Source organism: Salmo trutta, unplaced genomic scaffold, assembly GCF_901001165.1.
Source record: "Salmo trutta unplaced genomic scaffold, fSalTru1.1, whole genome shotgun sequence".
In the NCBI taxonomy this organism is placed as follows: Eukaryota; Metazoa; Chordata; class Actinopteri; order Salmoniformes; family Salmonidae; genus Salmo; species Salmo trutta.
In genome coordinates this window covers 133381-147294 of record NW_021822763.1, presented here as the reverse complement: position 1 = coordinate 147294, position 13914 = coordinate 133381, and positions in this window count along the sequence as shown.

The following is a 13914-nucleotide window of genomic DNA, read 5'->3' as shown; positions in this document are numbered from 1 at the left end:
ACTACTACTACCACCACTATATCATCAATACTACTACTACTACTACCCCTATATCATCAATACTACTACTACTACCACCACTATATCATCAATACTACTACTACTACTACCACTATATCATCAATACTACTACTACTACTACCACTATATCATCAATACTACTACTACTACTACTATATCATCAATACTACTACTACCACTTTATCATCAATACTACTACCACTATATCATCAATACTAATACTACTACTATATCATCAATACTACTTCTACTACTACTACTACCACTATATCATCAATACTACTACTACTACCACTATATCATCAATACTACTACCACTATATCATCAATACTACTACTCTACCGCTAATTCATCAATACTAATACTACTACTACTACTACTACTATATCATCAATACTACTACTACTACTACTACTACTACCACTATATCATCAATACCACTACTACTACTACTACTACTACCGCTATATCATCAATACTACTACTACTACTACTACTACTACTACTACTACTACTACTATATCATCAATACTACTACTACTACTATATCATCAATACTACTACTACTACTATTACATCGTCAATACTACTACCACTATATCATCAATACTACTACTACTACTACTACTACTACTATATCATCAATACTACTACTACTACTATATCATCAATACTACTACTACTACCATCATTAAACTACTATAATACCATATCACTACTATGTGGAATAATAATCACAACAATAATAATAATAAGTAAGTAACTGTTTACTCTACAGATGGTATTATTCAGTGTCCCTCAGGCTGTGGCAGGCAAGTACATATTTGGCTGCAATGGGAGCCGTTGCGCCTTCACCCATGAGTATTTTTTGTTTTTCCTCTGTGTTTAATAAGATACAATTTGGAATAAATGTAGCAATTTCTGCAAATAATGAATCTCTTGGCGAGGAATATTTCTCACAGAAGAAGAGAAAGTGTATCTGTGTCTCTACGTCGCCTGTTGTGCAGTGGCCACATAGATGCTCCTCCTCTCAGCCTATACTCGGTAGGGATCTGTCTCTGCTTTCCTATCTCTGGCCGAATAGAGATAAATACACAATTCATATTCTTAAATAGCAATTTAGACGGCTTTGAGATTTTTCTTTCATTTTTTTTCCTTCTATGTTGTAAACATGAGTCTTTTGATTGGTTCATGATTCTGTTAATAAATCATTTTAAAAAGTGAAAGTAGTGCTGGTGTCAGTTTGGTTGGTGAGGTCCAATACCAGCTGACTGAGTTGGCTCGTTTCTGGGCTCAGCTCTTGGCTCTGAAATTGGAGACTTGAATTAGGGACAAGATTCTAATAGTATTTTTGTATTTTCATTACCAATGGAAAGTGGCCTCAGTTGGTGTATTTCTTCTGCATGTAGGGCTTCAATTAGATTTTTGTCCCACATTTTAATGTCCAGTTACTGGATTATTATCCACAGACCTCACCTCCCTGAAGAGATATTGGTAGCATTAAGCTGTCAAATATTTTGGTGCAAATTCAAATTGGGAGGTTGATTTCTCTCTCTCTCTCTCTCTCTCTCTCTCTCTCTCTCTCAATTTTTATACTTATTAATTAATGATGTGTACTTACTGATTGTTGAAGAATATAACTTATAAATGCGTCATGAGTTTAGATAAACTGTCCTTCCCCAAACATACCCTCGTAAAACTGACCATTCTACCGATCCTCCACTTCGGTGATGTCATTTACAAAATAGCCTCCAACACCATACTCAACAAATTGGATGTAGTCTATCACAGTGCCATCCGTTTTGTCACCAAAGCCCCATATACTACCCACCACTGCGACCTGTACGCTCTCGTTGGTTGGCCTTCGCTTCATACTCGTCACCAAACCCACTGGTTCCAGGTCATCTACAAGACCCTGCTAGGTAAAGTCCTGCCTTATCTCAGCTCGCTGGTCACCATAGCAGCACCCACCCGTAGCACGCGCTCCAGCAGGTATATCTCTCTGGTCACCTCCAAAGCCAATTCCTCCTTTGGCCACCTTTCCTTCCAGTTCTCTGCTGCCAATGACTGGAACAAACTACAGAAATCTCTGAAACTGGAAACACTTATCTTCCTCTCTAGCTTTAAGCACCAGCTGTCAGAGCAGCTCACAGATCACTGCACCTGTACATAGCCCATCTATAAATAGCCCAAACAAATTCCTCGTCCCCGTACTGTATTTATTTATTTATTTTGCTCCCTTGCACCACAGTATTTCTACTTTCTACTTTGCACATTCACCTACTGCAAATCTACCATTCCAGTGTTTTTTAATTGCTACATTGTATTTACTTCGCCACCATGGCCTATTTATTGCCTTTACCTCCCTTATCTCACCTCATTTGCTCACATTGTATATAGACTTGTTTTTCTATTGTATTATTGACTGTATGTTTGTTTTACTCCATGTGTAACTCTGTGTTGTTTGTGTCGAACTGCTTTGCTTTATCTTTGCCAGGTTGCAGTTGTAAATGATAACTTGTTCTCAACTTGCCTACCTGGTTAAATAAAGGTGAAATAAAAAATACAAAAATAAAATTAGAACCCAAAATATAAGTTTGTTTTACTCCAATGTTTGTAAACCAAGTAAATGTCCCAGTCCTTGTGTCCATAACTCATAACTCCATGAATTGAAGAAGGGTTCCATTTCTCCAGCCCCTCCCTCAGCTTTATACCCAAATGTGTGCAGGAGGACACTTTGTTATTGTTTCAACTGCTGATTATCGCTTTAAAATGAAGAGCTTTAACACTGATCTAGGACCAGTTTTGGGGGGTTTGCCACTAATTGGGAGTAGGATGCATCCTACTTTAGTGCGCTGTACAGGGAAAAGGGATGCCATTTGGAACGCAGTCATAGCCTTTAAAATGAAGAGCTTTAAGACTGATCTAGAGCCAGTTTTGGGGAATTCGCCTAATAGTTGTGATGAGTATTTGGGGAGAGTAAGCAGTCGAGCCCAAGCTCCTTCTCTTTACAGAGAGAGATGAATCCCTGTGTGAGTCCCTGGGCTCATCCTCACTCACAGTCTTATTACACTGTTAAACATATTACACTGTTCAATTATTCAACAGCTGCTTTCAGTCACACAGAATTTATGACCTCTCTCTCTCTCTCTCTCTCTCTCTCTGTCTCTCTCTCTCTGTCTCTCTCTCTCTCCCCCTCTCTGTCTCTCTCTCTGTCTCTCTCTCTCTCTCTGACTCTCTCTCTCTTCCTCTCTCTCTCTCTCTCTCTGTCTCTCTCTCTCTCCCTCTCTCTCTCTCTCTCTCTCTGTCTCTCTCTCTCCCCCTCTCTGTCTCTGTGCTCTCTCTCTCTCTCTCTCTCTGTCTCTCTCTCTCCCCCTCTCTGTCTCTGTGCTCTCTCTCTCTCTCTCCCTCTCTGTCTCTCTCTTTCTCTCTCTCTCTGTCTCCCTCTCTCTCCCCCTCTCTGTCTCTGTGCTTTCTCTTTCTCTCTCTCTCTCTCTCTCTCTCTCTCTCTCTCTCTCTCTCTCTCTCTTTCTCTCCCCCTCTCTGTCTCTGTCTCTCTCTCCCTCTCTCTTTCTCTCTCACTCTCTATGTGCTTTCTCTGTCTCTCTGTGCGTTCTCCCTCTCTCCCTCTCTCCCCCTCTCTCTCCCTCTCTCTGTCTCTGTGCTTTCTCCCTCTCTCTCTCCCTCTCTCTGTGCTTTTTCTCTCTCTCTCCCCCCTCTCTCCTCTCTTTCTCTCTCTCTCTCCTCTCCCTATCCCCCTCTCAATTCAATTCAATTCAATTCAATTCAAGGGCATTATTGGCTTGGGAAACATATGTTTACATTTCCAAAGCAAGTGAAATTGATTATAAACAAAAGTGAAATAAACAATTTTTTTTTAAATACTGTAAACATTACACTCACAAAGTTCCAAAAGAATAAAGACAATACAAATCATATTATGTGCAAGTAGTTAAAGTACAAAAGGGAAAATAAATAAACGTAAATATAGGTTATATTTACAATTGTGTTTGTTCTTCCCTTGTTGCCCTTTTCTTGTGGCAACAGGTCACAAATCCTGCTGCTGTGATGGTACACTGTTGTATTTCACCCTGTAGATATGGGAGTTAATCAAAATTGGATTTGTTTTCGAATTATATGTGGGTCTGTGTAATCTGAGGGAAGTATATGTGTGTCTCTAATATAATCATACATTTGGCAGGAGGTTAGGAAGTGCAGCTCAGTTTCCACCTTCTTATATGGGCTGTGTGCAAATAGCCATCTCTCTCTCTCACTCTCTCTCTCTCTCTCTCTCTCTCTCTCTCACTCTCACTCTCACTCTCTCTCTCTCTCCCTCATAATGCAGCTGATAATGCAGTCATATTATACATTCATACCAGCACATGCACACAAACCCACAAATACACACATTACTGAAATGTCCATAACAGGCTGGGATCAATGACAGTCATGATAGTTAAGACATATATCTTCATTTACCATAGTGTCTCACACTGACTTTACTGTAATATTCTACACCATAGTGTCTCACACTGACTTTACTGTAATATTCAACACCATAGTGTCTCACACTGACTTTACTGTAATATTCAACACCATAGTGTCTCACACTGACTTGACTGTAATATTCTACACCATACTGTCTCACACTGACTTTACTGTATTATTCTACACCATAGTGTTTCACACTGACTTTACTGTAATATTCTACACCATAGTCAAATCAAATCAAATCAAAATTTATTTATATAGCCCTTCGTACATCAGCTGAAATCTCAAAGTGCTGTACAGAAACCCAGCCTAAAACCCCACACAGCAAGCAATGCATGTGAAAGAAGCACGGTGGCTGGGAAAAACTCCCTAGGAAAAACTCCTGAGAAAGGCCAAAAACCTAGGAAGAAACCTAGAGAGGAACCAGGCTATGAGGGGTGGCCAGTCCTCTTCTGGCTGTGCCGGGTGGATATTATAACAGAACATGGTCAAGATGTTAAAATGTTCGTAAATGACCAGCATGGTCAAATAATAATAATCCTAGTAATTGTCGAGGGTGCAACAAGCACGTCCGGTGAACAGGTCAGGGTTCCGTAGCCGCAGGCAGAACAGTTGAAACTGGAGCAGCAGCATGGCCAGGTGGACTGGGGACAGCAAGGAGTCATCATGCCAGGTAGTCCTGAGGCATGGTCCTAGGGCTCAGGTCCTCCGAGAGAAAGAAAGAAAGAGAGAAAGAGAGAATTAGAGAGAGCATATTTACATTCACACAGGACACCGGATAAGACAAGAGAATACTCCAGATGTAACAGACTGACCCTAGCCCCCCGACACATAAACTACTGCAGCATAAATACTGGAGGCTGAGACAGGAGGGATCAGAAGACACTGTGGCCCCATCCGATGATACCCCCGGACAGGGCCAAACAGGCAGGATATAACCCCACCCACTTTGCCAAAGCACAGCCCCCACACCACTAGAGGGATATCTACAACCACCAACTTACCGTCCGAAGACAAGGCCGAGTATAGCCCACAAAGATGTCCGCCACGGCACAACCCAAGGGGGGGGGCGCCAACCCAGGCAGGAAGACCACGTCAGTGGCTCAACCTACTCAAGTGACGCACCCCTCCCATGGACGGCATGGAAGAACACCAGTAAGTCAGTGACTCAGCCCCTGTAAAAGGGTTAGAGGCAGAGAATCCCAGTGGGAAGAGGGGAACCGACAAGGCAGAGACAGCAAGGGCGGTTCGTTGCTCCAGCCTTTCCGTTCACCTTCACACTCCTGGGCCAGACTATACTTAATCATAGGACCTACTGAAGAGATAAGTCTTCAGTAAAGACTTAAAGGTTGAGACTGAGTCTGCGTCTCTCACATGGGTAGGCAGACCATTCCATAAAAATGGAGCTCTATAGGAGAAAGCCCTACCTCCAGCCGTTTGCTTAGAAATTCTAGGGACAATTAGGAGGCCTGCGTCTTGTGACCGTAGCGTACGTGTAGGTATGTACGGCAGGACCAAATAAGAAAGATAGGTAGGAGCAAGCCCATGTAATGCTTTGTAGGTTAGCAGTAAAACCTTGAAATCAGCCCTTGCCTTAACAGGAAGCCAGTGTAGGGAGGCTAGCACTGGAGTAATATGATCAAATTTTTTGGTTCTAGTCAGGATTCTAGCAGCCGTATTTAGCACTAACTGAAGTTTGTTTAGTGCTTTATCCGGGTAGCCGGAAAGTAGAGCATTGCAGTAGTCGAGCCTAGAAGTAACAAAAGCATGGATTAATTTTTCTGCGTCATTTTTGGACAGCAAGTTTCTGCATAGTGTCTCACACTGACTTTACTGTAATATTCTACACCATAGTGTCTCACACTGACTTTACTGTAATATTCTACACCATAGTGTCTCACACTGACTTTACTGTAATATTTAACACCATAGTTTCTCACACTGACTTTACAGTAATATTCAACACCATAGTGTCTCACACTGACTTTACTGTGATATTTAACACCATACTGTCCCACACTGACTTTACTGTAATATTCTACACCATAGTGTTTCACACTGACTTTACTGTAATATTCAACATCATAGTGTTTCACACTGACTTTACAGTAATATTTAACACCATACTGTCCTCACACTGACTTTACTGTAATATTCTACACCATATTGTCTCACACTGACTTTACTGTAATATTCAACACCATAGTGTTTCACACTGACTTTACTGTAATATTTAACACCATACTGTCCTCACACTGTCTTTACTGTAATATTCTACACCATAGTGTTTTCACACTGACTTTACTTATCACGTCCTGACCAGTAATAGGGGTTATTTGTTATTATCGTTTGGTCAGGATGTGGCAGGGGGTATTTGTTTTATATGTTTTTGAGTGTGTGTTTATGTAGAGGGGCGTTTTATTTATGTTTCCGGGGTTTTTGGTTTAGTTCTATGTTGTACAATTCTATGTCTGTTTCTAGGGTGTTTATTTCTATGTTTAGTATTTGGGATTGGGGCCTTTAATTGGAGGCAGCTGGTTATCGTTGCCTCTGATTGAAGGTCCTATAATTAGGAGTTTGTTTGTTTTGGGGATTGTGGGAGATTGTTCTTTGTATTGCTGTGTGAGCCTACAAGACTGTTTGTCGTCCGTTCGTCGTTTTCTTGTTTTGTTTCGTGTTTAATAAAATTGAGCATTCATATACCCGCTGCGCCTTGGTCCAATTCATACGACGGCCGTGACATTACTGTAATAATCTACACCATAGTGTCATCACACTGACTTTACTGTAATAATCTACACCATAGTGTCTCACACTGCCTTTACAGTAATATTCTAGACCATAGTGTCTCACACTGCCTTTACAGTAATATTCTAGACCATAGTCTCACACTGCCTTTACAGTAATATTCTAGACCATAGTGTCTCACACTGACTTTACAGTAATATTCTAGACCATAGTGTCTCACACTGCCTTTACAGTAATATTCTAGACCATAGTGTCTCACACTGCCTTTACAGTAATATTCTAGACCATAGTGTCTCACACTGCCTTTACAGTAATATTCTAGACCATAGTGTCTCACACTGACTTTACAGTAATATTGTAGACCATAGTGTTTTCACACTGACTTTACTGTAATAATCTACACCATAGTGTCTCACACTGCTTTTAATGTAATATTTAACACCTTAAAATGCTGCTGGTTAATTTCTGTAAAACTTAAAAATACTAATTTAAATGTAAACGATGAACATACTTGGTGATGACATCTGTATTCAGAAGAACTGTTGTCTTCCCTCCTTGGTGATGACATCTGTATTCAGACAGAACTGTTGTCTTCCCTCCTTGGTGATGACATCTGTATTCAGACAGAACTGTTGTCTTCCCTCCTTGGTGATGACATCTGTATTCAGACAGAACTGTTGTCTTCCCTCCTTGGGGATGACATCTGTATTCAGACAGAACTGTTGTCTTCCCTCCTTGGTGATGACATCTGTATTCAGACAGAACTGTTGTCTTCCCTCCTTGGTGATGACATCTGTATTCAGACAGAACTGTTGTCTTCCCTCCTTGGGGATGCCATCTGTATTCAGACAGAACTGTTGTCTTCCCTCCTTGGGGATGACATCTGTATTCAGACAGAACTGTTGTCTTCCCTCCTTGGGGATGACATCTGTATTCAGACAGCACTGTTGTCTTCCCTCCTTGGTGATGATATCTGTATTCAGACAGAACTGTTGTCTTCCCTCCTTGGGGATGACATCTGTATTCAGACAGAACTGTTGTCTTCCCTCCTTGGGGATGCCATCTGTATTCAGAAGAACTGTTGTCTTCCCTCCTTGGGGATGCCATCTGTATTCAGAAGAACTGTTGTCTTCCCTCTTTGGTGATGACATCTGTATTCAGACAGAACTGTTGTCTTCCCTCCTTGGGGATGAGATCTGTATTCAGACAGAACTGTTGTCTTCCCTCCTTGGGGATGACATCTGTATTCAGACAGAACTGTTGTCTTCCCTCCTTGGTGATGACATCTGTATTCAGACAGAACTGTTGTCTTCCCTCCTTGGTGATGACATCTGTATTCAGACAGAACTGTTGTCTTCCCTCCTTGGTGATGACATCTGTATTCAGACAGAACTGTTGTCTTCCCTCCTTGGTGATGACATCTGTATTCAGACAGAACTGTTGTCTTCCCTCCTTGGTGATGACATCTGTATTCAGACAGAACTGTTGTCTTCCCTCCTTGGTGATGACATCTGTATTCAGACAGAACTGTTGTCTTCCCTCCTTGGTGATGACATCTGTATTCAGACAGAACTGTTGTCTTCCCTCCTTGGTGATGACATCTGTATTCAGACAGCACTGTTGTCTTCCCTCCTTGGTGATGACATCTGTTTTCAGACAGAACTGTTGTCTTCCCTCCTTGGGGATGACATCTGTATTCAGACAGAACTGTTGTCTTCCCTCCTTGGTGATGACATCTGTATTCAGACAGAACTGTTGTCTTCCCTCCTTGGGGATGACATCTGTATTCAGACAGAACTGTTGTCTTCCCTCCTTGATGATGACATCTGTATTCAGACAGAACTGTTGTCTTCCCTCCTTGGTGATGACATCTGTATTCAGACAGAACTGTTGTCTTCCCTCCTTGGGGATGACATCTGTATTCAGACAGAATTGTTGTCTTCCCTCCTTGGTGATGACATCTGTATTCAGACAGAACTGTTGTCTTCCCTCCTTGGTGATGACATCTGTATTCAGACAGAACTGTTGTCTTCCCTCCTTGGGGATGACATCTGTATTCAGACAGAACTGTTGTCTTCCCTCCTTGGGGATGACATCTGTATTCAGACAGAACTGTTGTCTTCCCTCCTTGGTGATGACATCTGTATTCAGACAGCACTGTTGTCTTCCCTCCTTGATGATGACATCTGTATTCAGACAGAACTGTTGTCTTCCCTCCTTGGTGATGACATCTGTATTCAGACAGAACTGTTGTCTTCCCTCCTTGGTGATGACATCTGTATTCAGACAGAACTGTTGTCTTCCCTCCTTGGTGATGACATCTGTATTCAGACAGAACTGTTGTCTTCCCTCCTTGGTGATGACATCTGTATTCAGACAGAACTGTTGTCTTCCCTCCTTGGTGATGACATCTGTATTCAGACAGAACTGTTGTCTTCCCTCCTTGGTGATGACATCTGTATTCAGACAGAACTGTTGTCTTCCCTCCTTGGGGATGCCATCTGTATTCAGACAGAACTGTTGTCTTCCCTCCTTGGTGATGACATCTGTATTCAGACAGAACTGTTGTCTTCCCTCCTTGGGGGATGACATCTGTATTCAGACAGAATTGTTGTCTTCCCTCCTTGGTGATGACATCTGTATTCAGACAGAACTGTTGTCTTCCCTCCTTGGTGATGACATCTGTATTCAGACAGAACTGTTGTCTTCCCTCCTTGGTGATGACATCTGTATTCAGACAGAACTGTTGTCTTCCCTCCTTGGTGATGACATCTGTATTCAGACAGAACTGTTGTCTTCCCTCCTTGGGGGATGACATCTGTATTCAGACAGAACTGTTGTCTTCCCTCCTTGGTGATGACATCTGTATTCAGACAGAACTGTTGTCTTCCCTCCTTGGTGATGACATCTGTATTCAGACAGAACTGTTGTCTTCCCTCCTTGGTGATGACATCTGTATTCAGACATAACTGTTGTCTTCCCTCCTTGGGGATGACATCTGTATTCAGACAGAACTGTTGTCTTCCCTCCTTGGGGGATGACATCTGTATTCAGACAGAACTGTTGTCTTCCCTCCTTGGGGATGACATCTGTATTCAGACAGAACTGTTGTCTTCCCTCCTTGGTGATGACATCTGTATTCAGACAGAACTGTTGTCTTCCCTCCTTGGTGATGACATCTGTATTCAGACAGAACTGTTGTCTTCCCTCCTTGGTGATGACATCTGTATTCAGACAGAACTGTTGTCTTCCCTCCTTGGGGGATGACATCTGTATTCAGACAGAACTGTTGTCTTCCCTCCTTGGGGATGACATCTGTATTCAGACAGAACTGTTGTCTTCCCTCCTTGGGGGATGACATCTGTATTCAGACAGAACTGTTGTCTTCCCTCCTTGGTGATGACATCTGTATTCAGACAGAACTGTTGTCTTCCCTCCTTGGGGGATGACATCTGTATTCAGACAGAACTGTTGTCTTCCCTCCTTGGTGATGACATCTGTATTCAGACAGAACTGTTGTCTTCCCTCCTTGGTGATGACATCTGTATTCAGACAGAACTGTTGTCTTCCCTCCTTGGTGATGACATCTGTATTCAGACAGAACTGTTGTCTTCCCTCCTTGGGGGATGACATCTGTATTCAGACAGAACTGTTGTCTTCCCTCCTTGGGGATGACATCTGTATTCAGACAGAACTGTTGTCTTCCCTCCTTGGGGGATGACATCTGTATTCAGACAGAACTGTTGTCTTCCCTCCTTGGTGATGACATCTGTATTCAGACAGAACTGTTATCTTCCCTCCTTGGGGGATGACATCTGTATTCAGACAGAACTGTTGTCTTCCCTCCTTGGTGATGACATCTGTATTCAGACAGAACTGTTGTCTTCCCTCCTTGGGGATGACATCTGTATTCAGACAGAACTGTTGTCTTCCCTCCTTGGGGATGACATCTGTATTCAGACAGAACTGTTGTCTTCCCTCCTTGGGGGATTACATCTGTATTCAGACAGAACTGTTGTCTTCCCTCCTTGGTGATGACATCTGTATTCAGACAGAACTGTTGTTTTCCCTCCTTGGTGATGACATCTGTATTCAGACAGAACTGTTGTCTTCCCTCCTTGGGGATGACATCTGTATTCAGACAGAACTGTTGTTTTCCCTCCTTGGTGATGACATCTGTATTCAGACAGAACTGTTGTCTTCCCTCCTTGATGATGACATCTGTATTCAGACAGAACTGTTGTCTTCCCTCCTTGGTGATGACATCTGTATTCAGACAGAACTGTTGTCTTCCCTCCTTGGTGATGACATCTGTATTCAGACAGAACTGTTGTCTTCCCTCCTTGGTGATGACATCTGTATTCAGACAGAACTGTTGTCTTCCCTCCTTGGTGATGACATCTGTATTCAGACAGAACTGTTGTCTTCCCTCCTTGGTGATGACATCTGTATTCAGACAGAACTGTTGTCTTCCCTCCTTGGTGATGACATCTGTATTCAGACAGAACTGTTGTCTTCCCTCCTTGGTGATGACATCTGTATTCAGACAGAACTGTTGTCTTCCCTCCTTGGTGATGACATCTGTATTCCGACAGAACTGTTGTCTTCCCTCCTTGGGGATGACATCTGTATTCAGACAGAACTGTTGTCTTCCCTCCTTGGGGATGACATCTGTATTCAGACAGAACTGTTGTCTTCCCTCCTTGGTGATGACATCTGTATTCAGACAGAACTGTTGTCTTCCCTCCTTGGTGATGACATCTGTATTCAGACAGAACTGTTGTCTTCCCTCCTTGGTGATGACATCTGTATTCAGACAGAACTGTTGTCTTCCCTCCTTGGTGATGACATCTGTATTCAGACAGAACTGTTGTCTTCCCTCCTTGGTGATGACATCTGTATTCAGACAGAACTGTTGTCTTCCCTCCTTGGTGATGACATCTGTATTCAGACAGAACTGTTGTCTTCCCTCCTTGGGGGATGACATCTGTATTCAGACAGAACTGTTGTCTTCCCTCCTTGGTGATGACATCTGTATTCAGACAGAACTGTTGTCTTCCCTCCTTGGGGGATTACATCTGTATTCAGACAGAACTGTTGTCTTCCCTCCTTGGTGATGACATCTGTATTCAGACAGAACTGTTGTCTTCCCTCCTTGGTGATGACATCTGTATTCAGACAGAACTGTTGTCTTCCCTCCTTGGTGATGACATCTGTATTCAGACAGAACTGTTGTCTTCCCTCCTTGGGGGATGACATCTGTATTCAGACAGAACTGTTGTCTTCCCTCCTTGGTGATGACATCTGTATTCAGACAGAACTGTTGTCTTCCCTCCTTGGTGATGACATCTGTATTCAGACAGAACTGTTGTCTTCCCTCCTTGGGGGATGACATCTGTATTCAGACAGAACTGTTGTCTTCCCTCCTTGGTGATGACATCTGTATTCAGACAGAACTGTTGTCTTCCCTCCTTGGTGATGACATCTGTATTCAGACAGAACTGTTGTCTTCCCTCCTTGGTGATGACATCTGTATTCAGACAGAACTGTTGTCTTCCCTCCTTGGGGGATGACATCTGTATTCAGACAGAACTGTTGTCTTCCCTCCTTGGGGATGACATCTGTATTCAGACAGAACTGTTGTCTTCCCTCCTTGGGGGATGACATCTGTATTCAGACAGAACTGTTGTCTTCCCTCCTTGGTGATGACATCTGTATTCAGACAGAACTGTTGTCTTCCCTCCTTGGGGGATGACATCTGTATTCAGACAGAACTGTTGTCTTCCCTCCTTGGTGATGACATCTGTATTCAGACAGAACTGTTGTCTTCCCTCCTTGGGGATGACATCTGTATTCAGACAGAACTGTTGTCTTCCCTCCTTGGGGATGACATCTGTATTCAGACAGAACTGTTGTCTTCCCTCCTTGGGGGATTACATCTGTATTCAGACAGAACTGTTGTCTTCCCTCCTTGGTGATGACATCTGTATTCAGACAGAACTGTTGTTTTCCCTCCTTGGTGATGACATCTGTATTCAGACAGAACTGTTGTCTTCCCTCCTTGGGGATGACATCTGTATTCAGACAGAACTGTTGTTTTCCCTCCTTGGTGATGACATCTGTATTCAGACAGAACTGTTGTCTTCCCTCCTTGATGATGACATCTGTATTCAGACAGAACTGTTGTCTTCCCTCCTTGGTGATGACATCTGTATTCAGACAGAACTGTTGTCTTCCCTCCTTGGTGATGACATCTGTATTCAGACAGAACTGTTGTCTTCCCTCCTTGGTGATGACATCTGTATTCAGACAGAACTGTTGTCTTCCCTCCTTGGTGATGACATCTGTATTCAGACAGAACTGTTGTCTTCCCTCCTTGGTGATGACATCTGTATTCAGACAGAACTGTTGTCTTCCCTCCTTGGTGATGACATCTGTATTCAGACAGAAACTGTTGTCTTCCCTCCTTGGTGATGACATCTGTATTCAGACAGAACTGTTGTCTTCCCTCCTTGGTGATGACATCTGTATTCCGACAGAACTGTTGTCTTCCCTCCTTGGGGATGACATCTGTATTCAGACAGAACTGTTGTCTTCCCTCCTTGGGGATGACATCTGTATTCAGACAGAACTGTTGTCTTCCCTCCTTGGTG